Source organism: Sorex araneus, chromosome 1 (genome assembly GCF_027595985.1).
Source record: "Sorex araneus isolate mSorAra2 chromosome 1, mSorAra2.pri, whole genome shotgun sequence".
Taxonomy (NCBI): domain Eukaryota; kingdom Metazoa; phylum Chordata; class Mammalia; order Eulipotyphla; family Soricidae; genus Sorex; species Sorex araneus.
This window is the reverse complement of record NC_073302.1, coordinates 335,860,065-335,877,203: the sequence shown is the minus strand read 5'-3', so window position 1 is coordinate 335,877,203 and position 17,139 is coordinate 335,860,065. Positions and strand designations below refer to the sequence as shown.

At 39.5% G+C, this 17,139-nt stretch overlaps 1 pseudogene; it reads left to right on the top strand.

Annotated features, from left to right (window-relative positions):
• The first annotated feature begins 13,204 nt into the window (after positions 1 to 13,204).
• LOC129400828 (acidic leucine-rich nuclear phosphoprotein 32 family member B-like) lies at positions 13,205 to 13,752 on the top strand (annotated as a pseudogene).
• Positions 13,753 to 17,139: the final 3,387 nt, after the last annotated feature.

The window sequence follows — 17,139 nt, the reverse complement described above, 5'->3', positions numbered from 1 at the left end:
ACTGCACAAGGCAATCAAATTTTTTTTTTATTTTTTTATTTTTTTTAAATTTTTTATTGAGTCACCATGTGGAAAGTTACAAAGTCTTCAGGTTTAAATCTCAGTTATACAATGCTCAAATACCCATCCCTTCACCAGTGCTCATATTCCACCACCAAGAATCCCAGTATAGCTCCACCCCACCCCCTCACACCCCAAACCCCCCCACGCCCCTAGCCCCCCACCCTAAGCCCCCCCCCCGCCAGTGTAACTAATAAATTTCACTTTACTTTCATTTTGGGCAATCAAATTTTTAAACTGATTCAATCATTGAAATTTTATTTTAAGGATAATATTTTATTCTCTAACTCAGGTCTGGATAGAGTCAAAGTCTTGAATGATCCTTTTATCTGTTCCCCACTTAAGTTTTCTGGAACCCCTTTTTCCTTTAAGTGGGTACTGACTTCAAGGTGGCCAGACTGAGAATTTGCAAAGCAAAAATAAGTCAAGAGGAAACAATGTAATTCATCAGGGCCTCATTCATACACAGTCTGTTGAGATGTACTGTCATTCTCCATATGTGCGGGAATTGTGTTCTGCACATCTACCTTAAGTTCTTAATGAATCCTGAATTGTTGTTCTCAGGAGAAATACAGGGTTAGTTTCCTGGTAGTTTCAGGACTTATTTTCAACTGATCCCAAATCTCTATATCTGTTTCTGTTTAAAGATACATCACTGATTTATTAGCATTTAACTGAACACTGAGCATTCAACATCACCTTAATTCATTCCTGAACAAATGTTTTCTAACATAAGTATTTTTCTGTTTGACATATCGCAACTTTTTTACTCTTAGGAATACTAGGCAGAATTTCAAGAGCAGACCTGAAATATACCCATTTTATTTTTTGTTGTTGTTTAAAAAATGTTCTTATCCTTTTTGGAGACATTTTAAACATACATAATGTACCTATACAATAGAATCGGTAACAATTAAAAGAATGAATACTGATACTTACAGAAAACAAACTTTAATAGTCATATGTATGAAAGGAGCTATAGGCAGATATAAAGAGCATAAGCTTTTTTATTGCATGTCTACAAAAATTCTAGTGATTTAAAAATTGGTGATTTCTTAAGAAGGAACAATGAGAAAAAAAGGGGAGGCATTTCAAGGATAACAAGTAAACTTCGGGGATAAGGAACATGACAGTTATTTTGATTGAGGTTGTGGTTTCATGGAGTTATGCATCACATGTGCACTTTAAATATGTGAGCTTTATGTTATGTTCATCATATATAAATAATATGTCAAACACAACAGCAAAATCCCAAATACACTAACAGTAAAGTTACAAATAAACAGCACAAAAATGAAGTTGCACTGCAATACCACTGAAAGCTAGCTCCAATGTACCAAATTCATTCCACCTTCCACCCTGATAGTAATCCAATCCTGCCTGCCTGTAGAACTGAGTTCCCTCTCCAATTTCTCTTCCTGTTACACTAGAACCTGCTTCCTAAGTTAAGTTTACTCCACCCTATGCATTCATCACCTCTTCACCTCACTCCCTAAGAGATAGCACAGCGGGTAGGGCGTTTGCCTTGCACGCGGCCGACCCGGGTTCAAATCCCAGCATCCCATATGGTCCCCTGAGCATGGCCAGGGGTAATTCCTGAGTGCAGAGCCAGGAGTAACCCCTTTGCATTGCCAGGTGTGACCCAAAAAGAAAAAAAAAAAACACCTCACTCCCTACTCATACTTCTGTTTTTCCCAGGTTTCAGCACATTGCGTACCCTTTCTGCACTATCACCATGTATGAGGTCAGAAGGTTTCCTGTGACTTTAGTTGTATAGGCACCAGCCCAGCTCAGTTGGAACTGTAGACCTAGCTCCATTCTGCTGATCTTGCAGATAAATCATGACAAAGGCAGCCTCATAAGACTGTGCTACCTTCCAGAAATTACTAGAATAATAAGCTCTAGCCTGATTATGAATGGGAGGACAGATAACTTCTGAGACTATCTAGGACTTATAACTTCACACTGAGCACCCATAAAGCACCATAAATAATTTTTAAAAATTAATAAATTTAACTTTTTCAACAGGGAACATCAAATAAATAAACTCTTGGCCAAAGGGAATATATCATTGACCAGTAGGCATATGAAAAAGTGTTATCATAACTACTTGTTATCAGGGAAATACAAGTCAAGATGACAATGAGATATAATCTCACACCAATGAGAACTTTGGAAGAACAATTGTGAGAAGGGTTAGTTGCAGGTAAGTTAACCTTGGATTCTGATATTCTTAGCAGTGTGATAATATTGCTAGATGTCCCGAGGGACCTCTATGTCCCAAACAAGTTTGAACTTCCAAAGCAGAAGTCAATTTCAGACAAGCTTGGCTTAGATGATGTCATGTATAACATGAAGACAAATCATTTCAACAGGTACTATTTGATAAATTCTTTGTCCTTCTGATGACCAGAAAATATGAAACTAAATTTTGGGATCACTGTCATCCCGTTGCTCATCGATTTATTCGAGCAAGCACCAGTAACTCTCATTGAGAGACTTATTGTTACTGTTTTTGGCATATACAATACGCATGGGTAGCTTGCAAGGCTCTGCCAGGCAGGCTCCATACTCTCAGTATCTTGCCGGGCTCTCTGAGAGGCACAGAGGAATCGAACATGGGTCGGCAGTGTGAAAGGCGAACGCCCAATCTCTGTGCTATAGCTCCATGAGTTCTTTAAAATTCAAGTATGTTCTGTTTTAGGAAGTAAAGACAAGTTGATACCAAGAAATCTTCAAAAGTCACAAAATATAAACACAAATGGCTTACTCTATAATTTACATGTTAGTAATCTCTTAAAAACTGGATTAATGGCTGCCAGGTGAGATACAACAATCTTCACACACTTTCTTCTAAGAATATAGTTTTTGATCATTTTAGCAAACTATAATAAGTAATATAAAATAAATATTCAGGCCTCTATAAGCACAGGCTTGAAGTAGTTGGGAAAATTGAAATAATGATGGTGGGAAGGTGCAATGGTGGTGGGATTGGTTTTGGAATATTGAATGTAACAAATCATCATGAAAAACTACATAAAATAATTTTTTTACATGCTGAGAGATTAGTACAAGGGTAAAGTTTATGCCTTGCATGTGGCTGACCCCAATTTGATCCTGGGCACCAGAAACAGTTTCCTAAGCACTGCCAGAAATGATGTCTGTTTTCAGAGAAAATCGCATATGAGCCATGTGTGACCCTAAGACAGGAAGCAAAACAAAATTTTGAGGAAAGCTCTGACTTTTAAAAGTTGAGCAAAGTACTGTTGAGTACCTATTAGATTAAAGGAAAATTTAAAAGTTCCCTAGTAACATATTAAAATGAAGAAACATACTCAGTTACAGTAAAAGTAGCACCAATGTGCAAGTTCCTAGCAATACAAGTTTACATAGGAAAGAAAATTCAATAAACTCAAATCAATAATTTAACCACACAACTTGATAAGAAATCCAAAGTAACTATAAGTAAGAAAATAAAAATTAAAGCAGAAATAAATAATTCAAAAGTAAAGAAAGCAATGCAAAATGTCATTAAATAGGGGTTGATTTTTCTCTTTTTTGTTGTTTTGTTTGGGGGCTACACTTGGCTGTGTTCAGAACGTACTCCTGGCTCTGCACTGAGGGATCACTACTGGCTGTGCTCAGGAGTGTTTCTGGGGATTAAACCAGGGTCAGCTGCAAGCAAAGAAAGTGCTTTTGTAGTATCTCTCCAGTACTAAGATTTTCAAAAGAATGCACAAAATTGACAAACCCTGAGTTAGAATCATGAATAAAAAATGAAAACAAATAAATGTGATTATAGATACAATTGGAGAATTTCAACAGATAGAGCAGTGATACAAAAGGAGTTTACTGTGAACAACAACGTGTCACTAAGATAAAAAATAAAAAAAAACTAGGAAAGAATGAATTCTTAGAATTATACAACCTCCCAAAATTTAATGTCCAGCATATGGAAACAACCCAATGTCCAATAGAAGATGAATAGATAAATAAGTTGTGGTATATATAAACAATGGAATGTTATGTAGCGTTAAGATAAAATCATGCAATTTGATGCAACTTGACTGGAATTGGAGAGTATCATGTTAAGTAAAATAAGCCAGATGGAGAAGGACAAATACCAAATAATCTCACTCTTCTTTAATATATATATGATACATTATATATAATAAACAGTATCAAAAATGATAGCAAAATTTTTGCCCTCCCTTACAAAATTAATAATGCCAAGAAATAGAAGGCAGTAGTGGATGGGGCATGGATGGTGAATTGAACTGGAAATAACATAGGGACATTGGTCAAGGTTTAGAGCACTTTGATGGTAGTAGGGTAGGTAACTGCATATATCAAAACCATAAACATTAACACTATTCAGTGGTGGAGAGGTCTCGACATGCTGGTATAAGATTTGGTATAGTAACACTGGAACTATAAAACAACTTGAATATGATTGTAAACTATGATACCTCAATAAACATGCAATCAAAATTATAATTAGTAGGTTCATACCACCACCATGTAACCTAAACTATATTTAAAATATTTAAAGATAAAATTATACAATCAAGAGTGTAAGATGTGAAGCTAGTCAAAGGGAAAGTATAATATATAATTAATGATATACTGTCACTGTCATCCCATTGCTCATCGATTTGTTCAAGTGGGAACCAGTAACATCTCTCATTGAGAGACTTATTGTTACTGTTTTTAGCATATCCAATAGCATGGGTAGCTTGCCAGGCTCTGCCGCGTGGGCAGCATACTCTCAGTAGCTTGCCGGGCTCTCCGAGAGAGGCGGAGGAATCAAACTCGGGTTGGCCAGGTGAAAGGCAAACGCCCAACCGCTGTGCTATCACTCCAGCCCAATGGTATACTATACATAATAATATAAAATGATCACTTGTATCACTTGTCATCCCATTGATCTTCAACTTGCTCGAGTGGGCGCCAGTAATGTCTCCATTCATCCCTGTCCTGTGCTAGTGTAGCCCAATGGTATCTGCTCACTCTAGGAACACAAAGAGCCTCAAATCATTCATTCAGGGTTTTGACGAAGAAGTCTGACCATCTCCTAGGTGGGTGGCCACGTGGTCTTTTGACATCCCATAGAATTCAGTCAGTAACAGCTCTAGTCCAGTGGTCGTCTCTAAATTGCATTATGTGTCGGGCCCATCTGATTTTAGATGCCTTGACAAACGAGGCAGCATCTTTAATTCTTGATTGTTGACAGAGGTCGGAACTCCAGATTTCTTCTCTCACTTGAGTGAAATGTGATATTCCAAGCATAACTCTTTCGATTCCTCTTTGAAAGACCCAAATAGTGTTCTCGTCCTGTTTTCGTAAAACCCAGGTCTCTGAGGCAGGAAGAACGGTAGAGTTGAAAAGATGTGTCCAGAGCCAGAGGTTTTTCGTCCTCTTAACCACTTCTTTGACACTCTTGAAGGCCTTCCACGCTGCTCTCTTCCTCCTGTGCAGTTCTGCCACCAAATCATTCCTCATGTTGAGTTCTTGACCCATCATTTGGAGATGTTTGTTTCATTAAGAGCAAATGAAACATCAGGGACTAGTTCGTTTCTCATGAACATTGTCTTGGTGAGATTCATCTGCAGTCTGACTTTTCCACACTCGCATTCAAAGTTGGCCAGCATTGTGCTGTTTGGCTAATGTTTGGTGTTATTAGAACGTGTCATCAGTGAAGCAGAGGTGGTATAGTTGCCAACCATCTATCTTCACTCTCATTCCTTCCCATTCTAGTTGTTGCATGGCATTCTCAAGGGTGGCACTGAAGAGTTTAGGTGAAATTGTATCACCCTGCCGAACCTCTCACTTTAGGTCAATGATTACTTCCTTGTAGAATGGTGAGATCCTGGTGGTGGATCCATAAAACAGCTCACAGAGGATCCTGATGTACTGTTTGAATGTCCTGTTTGGCTAAGGCTTTGATGACAACTTCTGTCTCAACAGAATCAAAAGCCTTCTTTAAATCGATGAACATTAGACAGAACGGCATCTTGAAGTCTCGCAAAACTTCAATGACCTTGGTCACCATATGGAAATGGTCGATCATGCTGAATCCTTTTCGGAACCCAGCTTGCTTGCATGGTTGTCTTACACCTGGTGTTCTTCCTGTTGAACTCAGGATGACTTGAGTGAACAACTTGTAGACGATGGACAACAGGCAGATTGGATAATAGTTGCTGATGTATCCTTTCTTGTACAATAGGATGGTCTTGTAGGAGATGGTGGTCCGATTCCATTTGGAATTTTGGGACAACAGCGACATCAGTAAGGCAAAACCTTTGATTGAATATGATGTGGTCAATTTCGTTGTGGAACTGTCCACCGGGAGACTCCCATGTCCAATGTTTAGATTCAGCCTTCTGGAACTGTGAGTTACCATGGATGGTCTTGGTCGACTTGAACTCAGACTGTCTCTCACCCTGTTCATTCGATTCTAGGCCATGGGTCCCGATGTGGAGTTCTTCGCGCAACCTTCTTCATCCTATCTTGGCATTGAAATCACCAACAGTGACCTTGTAGAAGGTGTGGTCTTCTTTACAGAACTTCTCAGCTCCATGTAGAACTTCTCAATTTTTTCTTCATCGTAGTTGGATGTTTGGTGCATAGATGACAAAGATAGAAGCTGCCAGCAGTGAGCCACATCTATTCAAGTGTAATCATCTAATTTGGATTGTTAGGCATTTGAATGAATCAATGCTCCTGGCCAAGTTTGTGTTGACAAGGACACCGACACCACTGACGCCTCTACTGTCACATGTTCCGAGGAACAGTTCTTCTCCAGTGTCGAAAATGGCATGGTGTGATCGATGCCTTCTTGTCTTGGTCAGACCAATGATGTTGTACTTGATCTTCTGCACTTGCACCATCAGGTCCTTTATGGATGCTTCTGATGCCAGCATATGTGCATTGAAAGTACAGACAGTGGGGGACTGGAGCGATAGCATAGCGGGTAGGGTGTTTGCCTTGCACGTGGCCAACCCAGGTTTGATTCCCAGCATCCCATAGGGTCCCCTGAGCACCACCAGGAGTAATTCCTGAGTGCAAAGCTGGGAGTAACCCCTGTGCATCGCCGGGTGTGACCCAAAAAGAAAAAAAAGAAAGAAAGTACAGACAGTCATTTTAGTCCTTCTTCGTTTTGGCAGTCTAGTTCATCCCTGAGATTTTATCAGCCTCTCCTTGTTCATCTTTAATGCTGCCATATTGGGGCCTCTTTCAGTGTCAGGGGAATGAGGCCAATTGTTTCATCATTTTATCATATAAAATGATAAAATATCAATGATCTCTTCATGAACAAAGATCTAGAGTAGTTCTTGAACACCACCTTGAGGGGCCTCAAAACTGATGCATCCATCCACACACAACAAACTGAATTTATTTCATGTATAAAATATAAAGAAATATAATAAGAGAAAACAAATGGCCAATGATAAGAGTTTGAAAGAAGTTTTGTGTGGAAGAGTGGAAGAGAACCTTGAGACATTAGTAGAGGAACATTAATGCTTTGTTGTGCCTGTGCTGTTGGAACATTGTATGTCTGATGTTATTAACAGTACTGTCAATCAGTGACTAGATAAGAAGTAAAAAGTTAAAGATAAAAATTGCTACCAAAGAGAGAAAACCCTCATAGCATTGGTTGTTCTGAAAATGATAGGTATTTACAGTCAAGGAGCTGGGATGTGCACATAGGCTACTTAAATTTGTCATTGTTCCAAATGTGTCTACAAATGAATGTGAGTACCACAAATACTGCTTTAGGAATTACAAATAAATGTTGTGAGCAGTAGGGTTTTCACATAAAAAAATAAGCATTATGTTGGGGCTGGACTGAGCTATCAGGGCAAGCCCATGTAGATTGTACCATACAACAGACAAGAACATTTTCCCCCTTCAAACTGCCTTCAATTAATAATTTCAGTATATTGAAAGGGGTAGTTTTCCTTTTCTCACAGAAACCTGGCTGGTCTTTGACATGCAGATCTCAGGTGCTAGCCAGGCCTGATCTTTGACATTGTAGATTGCAGGCTCTGGCCCAGCCTAGTCTTTGAGATGTAGGTTTCAGGTGCTGCCCAGTTTGTAATTGAAATGTAGATTTCATGTGGCAGCCCAGTCTTGTCTTTGGGATGTAAATCCAAGTGCTTATAGCCCAAGAAAGCTTTCTGTTTTGGTTTTGTATCTTCTTTCTGGAGGCCAAAATTACTGGCCTGCAGATGCAAGGAAACAATGCATATTCTTCTGCCTCAATGTTCTTCCTGTAACTTCTTTTGATGCCTTTGATGATGTCACTGTATTGTGCTTTTAAGGGGTACCATGATAAATAAAAGAAGATCATGGGGCTCTCTACCTTTGTCTCAGAGTCAGAGAGAACCTAGACCCTCCATGACATACATTTCTTCTGCATTCCTTGTCTCAGCACCTCTGGCTGCACGCATATTCACACAACACATTAAATTTGATTGATTGGAGGTGGTTACATAGTTGCTTACCAGCTTGATCAAATACTGGGACATGCACAGCAGTATAGCAGCATGCATAAGGAAGGAGTCTTGAGGGTCACCACATTGCTGTGTAAGTTGCCAGGGAAGTAGCTACCTTGTTGCTGATAGCTTACCATGTGAGATCACCTAAAGAGTCACTGTCACTCTGGCTTTATCCTGGCAAGGAGACATGTTTTGATAATCTGTTATTTTAAACGGTTCTATTAGCTACAAGAGAATTTGCACTTAGTCTTGGTTACATACTCGTATGTCATGTGACTTTGACAAATACTTGCCCCCAATTTCAGAAGGTTGTTAGGAGTTCATTGTCTTCATCTTCTAAACCAGTTTCATTTTCTAGAGGATTCCAGGTTCAGCATGGAAATTGATTGGAAAAGATGGCCAACAAGAGAGGCTGAGCCCCTTGTTCCCTCAGCCCTTGCTCCAGGACAGCTCAGAACTAACCGTGATACTGCCAGCCACAAGGAGATGGCATTCCCAGCATTTTGGACAAAGATAAGCAAACTGGATTGAGAGGTACCATGGAGGCAATAGAAAGAAGTGACAACATTTACATTATTTTGTTTTGCATTGTTTTGCTTTGTCGTTCACATTTGGCTGAATTTAGGACTAACTCCTCACTTTGTACTCAGTAATCACTCCTGGAGGAGCTGTGGAACCATGTAGGACTCAGGAGATTGAACCCAGGTTGGCCACTTACAAGGCAAGCATCATGACTGCTATACTGTCTCTCCAGGTCTAATGACACAATTTATAGCACTTCCACAAGCAATACCCCTGAGGAACTCATACCTAATGTTTGTTTTTATTTTGTTTTATTTGTGTTTTTATTGTAGGCATTGTAATTTACTATGTTGTTAACGATGGGTTTTATAGCATATAATGTTCCAACACCACATCTTCCACAAGCGTTTGCTTCCTCCTCCACTACTGCTTTAGTTTCCCCCCAACTCACAGTTCTATAGACTGTTTCTCAAATTTTGTTCCTTTTGGCATTTGTTACTCCCTTACTTTGTTTCTTCTATGCCACATATTAGAGAGATCATTTTGTATTATGCCTCTCCCGATTAACTTCACTCAGAATGATGTGGTCCAGAGTCATCCATGTAGTGCTAAGCTGCTTGATTTTATTTTTTTCTTTTAGGTTACTGGTATTGATGTTGGTGGGCCCCACGGGTGACTTCCGTGAAGGAGGGAGGAGAAAGACGGTCACTTTCTCCCCAGTCGCCTCTACCACCCGGGACCCAGAGTTACTGGTTTCTTGTCTTCGCTCGCAGAAAAGAATTTCAGGAGTAGATAAGCAGTGAAGTAACAGATTTTATTTTGAGGGAAGGAGGAAAGGACAAATGGAAAAGAAGAACAGTAGGAGTAATGCGCTCAAGAGAGAACTCGGGCTTCTCCAAGGGTGGAGGAAGCCCTACACACATCCTAGCACTGGACACGAAAGCATGCAAGTACACATCTCAAGGGGAGAGATGCGGACGACCACATGTGCTCGGCCACGTGGGCACAAGCAGCACATGGACTCAGGCAGCATATGCTCGCACTTCCTTTGTTCACGGTGTCTTTTATAGGGTCTCTTCAACATGCCCCCACGTGGGGCTTCTTCCCAGGTAAAAGTCCCTTGCTAAGAAGGTTACCAGGGAGGTTGGGAGTGGTGATGGTCTTCTTTAGGCTGGATCACATTTTAACCAGATTAAGGGAGAGGTTGAGGGAATTTGAGGAACTTCATGGGGAGGGGTCCTGTTGGATATCATTGGTTTGTCCTTTCTCCCCTTGCCACTAGGAGCTTAGGTATATCAGTCACGCCCATCAAAGTGCTCCCGAGTCACTCCCATTCCTTTGTTTATCTGTAACCACTTCTACCAGTTTATCTGCTCTTCCCTTAATATGACTGCTAATTTGTAAGGTCAGAACTTCCTAGGACACTGAATATTATAACATTGCCTTTCTCTCCTCTTTATGCCTTTTGAATAATTTACTTTAAAGCTATGTCTTTTTTGTATAGACACAAGAAGACAATATCATGTTTTTGTAACTTGGGACTTAATTGGCCTCGAATATTATTCCCTCCCGGGCATCTGCTTTCTCCACTTAAGCCTCAGTTGCCCTCAGTTCCTAGCACCCCAAAGTAGGGTCCCCGACGTGGGACGGGAAGGATCCAGGGCAAGCGGTGAGTTATGTGCTACCCTGGCTTCGAGATGGGCCTGGCCAAAGTGCCTAATTCTTAACTATAAGTTAAGAGCTTGATCATAGACAAATGCTGTCATGATCCAATAGTAATTATGAGACTGGGACCCTGCCAGGGATAGGAAAGACTGATCTGGCCTGAACACTGTAGTCTGAGATTGAGATGGCCCCAGGAGAGCAATTCTATAAGCTTTAATGCATCTCTTATTGTGTCCATACAAAATTATTAATATTATGAATTCTTATATGTTTGCTGGCTGAGGAGAAGAGAAACACATTCATGGGACTCTGACCTTGGGTGGATCCTCCTGCTGAAAGAGAATTAAGTCCTAGGAGAAGCATCCCCTGAGGGAAAAGAACCTTACCCTATTGCTGACCACACCTATGTGTATGCCCCAACCACCTCATGCTGTGGAGATTTAACTAGGCTGTAAGAGTGGGTTGGGGGGCCAGATCCACGGGGGCCAGATCCACAGATCAGAGAGAGAGAGAGACCGAGAGCCGGGAAAGAGGCAGAGAGAGAGAGAATGAAGTAGGATGGGGGAGAAAGAAGCAGGAGGAGAATCAGAGGAGAATGGAGAGAGAGTTCCAGAGGAGAGTGTATAGAGGGAAGATTGGAATAAACTGCAAGTGAGACCAACCATCTCCGTTCCGTCCCTTGCCTCGCCGCCCCTTTCTTTTATTTTTGTGTTTTACACAGGGTCCAACCTCCTCAGGGTCTGCTGAAAGTCTTATCAGGTCTGTTTTCTGTATCCACAAGGTGGGTCAGTCTCAGGATTCTCCTTCCCAGAGACTTTGTTAATCTGTTTCATTGCCAAGGGCCTTTACCTATCTACCTGCCTACATCAGTATTACATTGCATAATGTATCATAGTTTCTTTATCCAGTCACTGTTCCTGGGTTCTTTTCAGATTTGGGTTATCTTAAATGGTGTACCAGTGAACATGGGAGCACAAATATCTTTTCAAAATAGTGTTGCAGCACTTCGGGTAGATGCCAGGAACTGAAATCCTGGTTTATATTGTTAGGGCAGGACTGCCCTGGGCAGGGCCAAAGCCAATGAAAACCGTATATTTTCCACTCAGACCTCTGCTATCTGCTTGCTCCAAGAGGAAAGTGCAGGCTCCTGAGCCACAACTATATAAGGGTATAATCTAAACAAATAGCCTCCCAGCCCGGGCTCAGCCCTCGGCCCAAGCAGGTGCTTTGCAATTGTGCCCTGTAAATCTATAGGCTGGACAAGCAGATGGGCCTAGTGGAATTGGAGGGAGAGGCATGTAGAATTATGAACTTATTGACTAGGGAATGCACAGGCTTTTGCGCTTTCACCGTAATGGCGGACATGGGCCTACATAAGTAACCCCTGCGCCCTGGGTTGGGGCCTTGCCTCGAACATGGGACCTGCGTGTCGCTGTGTGCATGTGCACGACCCTGGCTAGCCAGCTTAATAAACTACCTGCTTGCTGATTGCATTCCTGCGTGGTACTTGTCAGCGGTCGGAGATCCAGAACATACCCTAACAATATGAAGCTCAATTTGTTTTTTTGAGAAGTATCCACATTGTTTTCTAAAGAGGTTAAACCAATTGACAGTCCAACAAATGGTAAATGAAAATTCTTTTTTTCCTACATCCAAGCCAAAACTAGATTTTTAATTGTTATTCTTTGAATGTATAGCAATTTCACTTTTGTGAGGTGATATCTCATTCTTGTTTTAATTTGCATTTACCTGATGATAAATGATCACGAGTATTTTTTATGCACTTCATAGCCATTTGTATGCTTTCTTTATGGAAGTGTCTGTTCATTTCTTCTCCCCCATTTTTTATGGGGTGGGGTTTTATTTTCTGATTTTAAGTTTTGCAAATTATTTCTATGCCTTGTACGTTAACCCTTTATCAAATGAGTGGGAGTTAAAATATTTTCTCCTAATCTATTGCTTGTCCTTCTATTATGATCAATCATTTCTTTGCAGTACAGAAGTCTCTTAATTTGATGTAATTCAATTTGTTTACATTTGCTTCTATTTCCTTAGAAAATAATATTGAGTCCTTGACCGTAACTCTAGATTCAGTGTCATTAGAGATTCTCTTTTGACTTCAATATAATTTATGGATGAAGTCTGATATCAAGAGCTTCAGTCTATTTTGAATTTACCTTTGAGCATGGTGTGAGATAATTTTTATGTGGCTGACCAATTTTTCCAAAACCACTTGTTGAAGACATCTACTGCTTTCCCTTGGATGGTTTCTCTCTCTTCCTTCTGTATTTTGGCTCTGAGTTGGGCACCCATGAGGCACTGTGCTGCCACTGTCCCACATGCAGACTCGGGATCCCCTGCAGCTGGTCCCCACTACAAGCCTGGCAGCCTCGCCCTCCTCCACCCCCTGCCTTGAAAAGCTGCTTGGAGAGGGGTGATAGGAGTGAAGCAAAGGTATGAAGAGAAGGATCCACCTGGAGTTGAGGAACCAGACTCCTGCCATGCCATTCCAGAACTTGTCCTGGACAATCGCAAATCAAATGATGGGAAAATTGAGGGCTTAAAGGATGAGTTTTTGAATTTAGATTTACTTAGTTTAATTAATGTATGCTCGATTTCAGTTTTGAATCTCCCCAAACTACCTAAATTGAAAAGTGTGTGAACTCAGTGAAAAATAGTCTGGAGATCTGTATATGTCAGCAGAAAATATCTTAAGTGGAAATAAACTTTCCCGAAAGATATCAGCACCTTGGAACCTTTGAAAAAGCTGAGGTGTCTGACTTACCTGGATGGTTATGACTGAGAGGATGGAGACGCTCCTGTTTCAGATACTGAGGTGGATGCTGAAGGCCAAGAGGAGGGAGAAGCTGAGTGGGAGGAAGAAGAGGAGGATGGTGAGGAAGAAGAGTTTTAGGATGAAGAAGATGAAAATGAAGAGAAGAAAAAAAGCCAGAAAGGTGAAAAGAGGAAGAAAGAAACAACTGATGAAGGAGAAGATGATTAAGACTTCAAATATACTGCAAAAACAGAACTGTTTAGTATTGGTTGAACAGGTCTAATGGATTTGGTGGTTATGATTTTAAAAATAACTTCATAACAATGAATCTATTTTACAAAAAGATTATCTGTCCTATAAAAAGGAGACTGAAAGGGAGGAACAAAATGTTCGCCCCCAGTCACAGCTATCCATGCTACAAGAATCTCACACAAGTCTAAAAATGTTTATGACAATTTGCAGAGGGGAGGGGTTGTGAAATCCCCAAGTCTGGTTGTAGAAGGAGGAAAGTCACTGGAACTGTTCTTTGGCATTTTGGGTGTGTGGGCTTTACTGCTCCTGCTTAGGCAGACAGCACGCCAGCTGCCGTCAATAAACACAATGCCAAATTCTTAATTCGGCTCTAGTGGTCTATGGATTGACACCCCACAACAGTCCCTGGGGATCTGCCTCTAAAAATACCCCTATCTTTTCCCCCAAGAATAATCCCTATTTTGGGAGGCTCGGGAGGGTTTCTTTCTTTTTCACTCCATATAAATGTTTACAGCATTTGGTCTATAACTCTAAAAATGTCAGGTATGATTTTTATAGGAACTCCATTGACTGTACAATTGTAATTTTGACAATTAATACATTTAGTTCATAAAGAGAGGACTTTTTTCATTTTTTGTGTCTTTTTATATTTCATTTAGTAGTGACTTATAGTTTCCTTTGTATAATACTTTCACCTTTTTAATTAAGTTTATTGCAAGTACTAATTCTGAGATGCAATTGTGAATGGGATTTTTAAAAATTCTTTTACAACAATTTTCACAAATTTTCTTTTACTGAAGTGTTTTTTTGATAATTTCATTAGCCAATTCATGGTAACAAGCAATATAAAATAACAAATGCATCATGAACAACTTTGTAAATCATGGTGTCTAAATAAAGTGGGAAAAATTCTCTATTTCATTGTTTACACAAAGAAATGTCACAGAGCTTTGAATTTGATTTTGTAGCCTGCCACTTTACTGTGCAAGTTTACTGTTTCAAGGAGTATTTTGGTAATCTTTATTTATTTATTTTTTTAATTTTTTATTTTTATCTTTAATCTTCTCATTGGCCTCCTCTCCCAATGAGAAGATCAAAATACTATATAACTTGAACATATAGATTTCGGAGATAGACATGAAAACCTGGACTGGAGCGAGAGCACAGCATGTAGTGTGTTTTCCTTGTACTCGGCCAACCCAGGTTCAATTCCTCCATCTCTCTTGGAGAGCCTGGCAAGCTACCAGGAGTATCCCACCCACACAGCAGAGCCTGGCATGCTACCCATGGCATATTCAATATGCCAAAAACAGTAACAACAAGTCTCACAATGAAGACATTACTGGTGCCCGCTTGAGCAAATCAATGAACAATGGGACGACAGTGCTAAAGTGCTACAGTGCTATTGTTATTTTTTTAATTTTATGCTTTTTGGGTCACACCCGGCAATGCACAGGGTTTACTCCTGGCTGTGCACTCAGGAATTACTCCGGGCAGTGTTTGGGGGAGCATACGGAATGCTGGGAATGGAACCTGGGTAGGCCGGGTGCAAGGCAAATGCCCTACCCGCTATGCTATTGCTCCAGCCCCTCTTTTTTATCTTTATGATTCGAAACCTAATTTATTAAAAATGAAGAGAATGATTTCATACTTTCCAATCTGAATGAAATTTAAAATATACATATTAGAACCCTGATTATATTAAAAAGAAAGTTCATACTTCAGAATCATCCTATTTTTGGGGAGTGGAAAACTCAGGATAATCTTTGTAATACTTATACTTAACAGTATTAAATTATAATAAAGAATTAAACTAAAATTTTCTGCTTTGAAATCTGTTTTAGAAATTTTGAAATAGTTGACTGCAAATTATCAGTCCATGTATATCTCCAGTCACTCCGATGTGTTTTTCTAATTAACTGTTACATTTCCTAAGTTATGAAATGATCAACAGGCTTTAGGCCATATTTTAGGTTTTTCATGATAGCATGTCATCTGCAAATAGAAACAATTTCACTTCCCCCCCCCACATGATATCAGAAATATTTTTCTTGCCTTAATTACAATGGCAAGGACCAATAATGGTGAGACTGGGCAGCCTTATTTTCTGGCTGAAATAAAAAGGAAGGCTTTCTCTTTTTCTTTATTGAGTATGATGCAAGATGTGAGTTTTTGATGAGAGACCTTACCTATTGATTTGCCTGTGTATATTAAACCATCTTTGCATCCCTGAGATAAATTCTACTTGATTGTGGTGTATGATCTTTTGATGTATTGTGCATTCAGTTTACTAATATTTTTGAAGAATTTTGCTAGCATTTATCAGGGATACAGGTTTATAGTTTTCTTTTTTTAAATGATTTATCAGTTTTATGTATAAGGATGATGTTTGCCTCATATAAACTTGGAGAATTCCTGTTTCTTCACTTTTTGGAAGAGTCTGAAAAAGATTGGAAATAGGTTTTCTTTAAAATTTTTGGAAGAACTTGTTAGTAAATTCATCTGGGCCTGGGTTTTTGTTCCAGAAACTTGATATTACTATTTCAATTTTCTTGATAGGAATTGGTCTGCTCAGGTGCTAATTTTTCTCTTGATTCAGCCTTGTAAAAATGTATATTTTGTGTTCTTCAATTGCATGATATAAATGTTTTCATAGTAATCCCTCATGAATCTTTGAATATCTGTGACATCTATTGTGACATCTCTTGTTATGTTGCTGACTTGGTTTATGAGAGTTTCTCTTTTTCTTTGTGGGTCTAGCTAGTGGTTTGTCAGTCTTGCTTATTCTTTTAGAAAATCAGATTCAAGTTTCGTTTGCTTATCTTTTAATTTTTTTTGTTTCCCTTTCTTTGATTTCTCCTCTAAGTTTTATTATTTCCTTCATCTGATTTATTTGGATTTCCTTAATTTCTCTTTTCTAACTGCTTAAACTTTGCCAAAGTTTATTTATTTGGACCCATTTTTGCTTCCTACTGAATGCTTGCATTCATAGGAATTTCCTTCTTATGGCTTTCTGTGTATCATATGTTCTGGTAATTCTAGCATCTTTTTCATTTGTTTTCAGGAATGTTTTGATATTTTCTCTGATTTCCTCTTCAGCCCGCTGGTTGTTCAGTAGTAAGTTGTTTAATTTCCAAGTGTTTGAGTTTATTTTTATTTTATTGTTGATGTTAGGGCCACACCCAGCTCTCCTCCAGGCTCTGTATACAAGGATCACTCCTGGCAGGTTCAGGGGACCATATGGTGTGCTGAGAATAGAACCTGGGTTGGCTACATACAAACCATACCTACTACTATCTCTTCTGCCTTTTTTTTTTTAAATTTATTTATTTTTAATTAGAGAATCACCGTGAGGGTACAGTT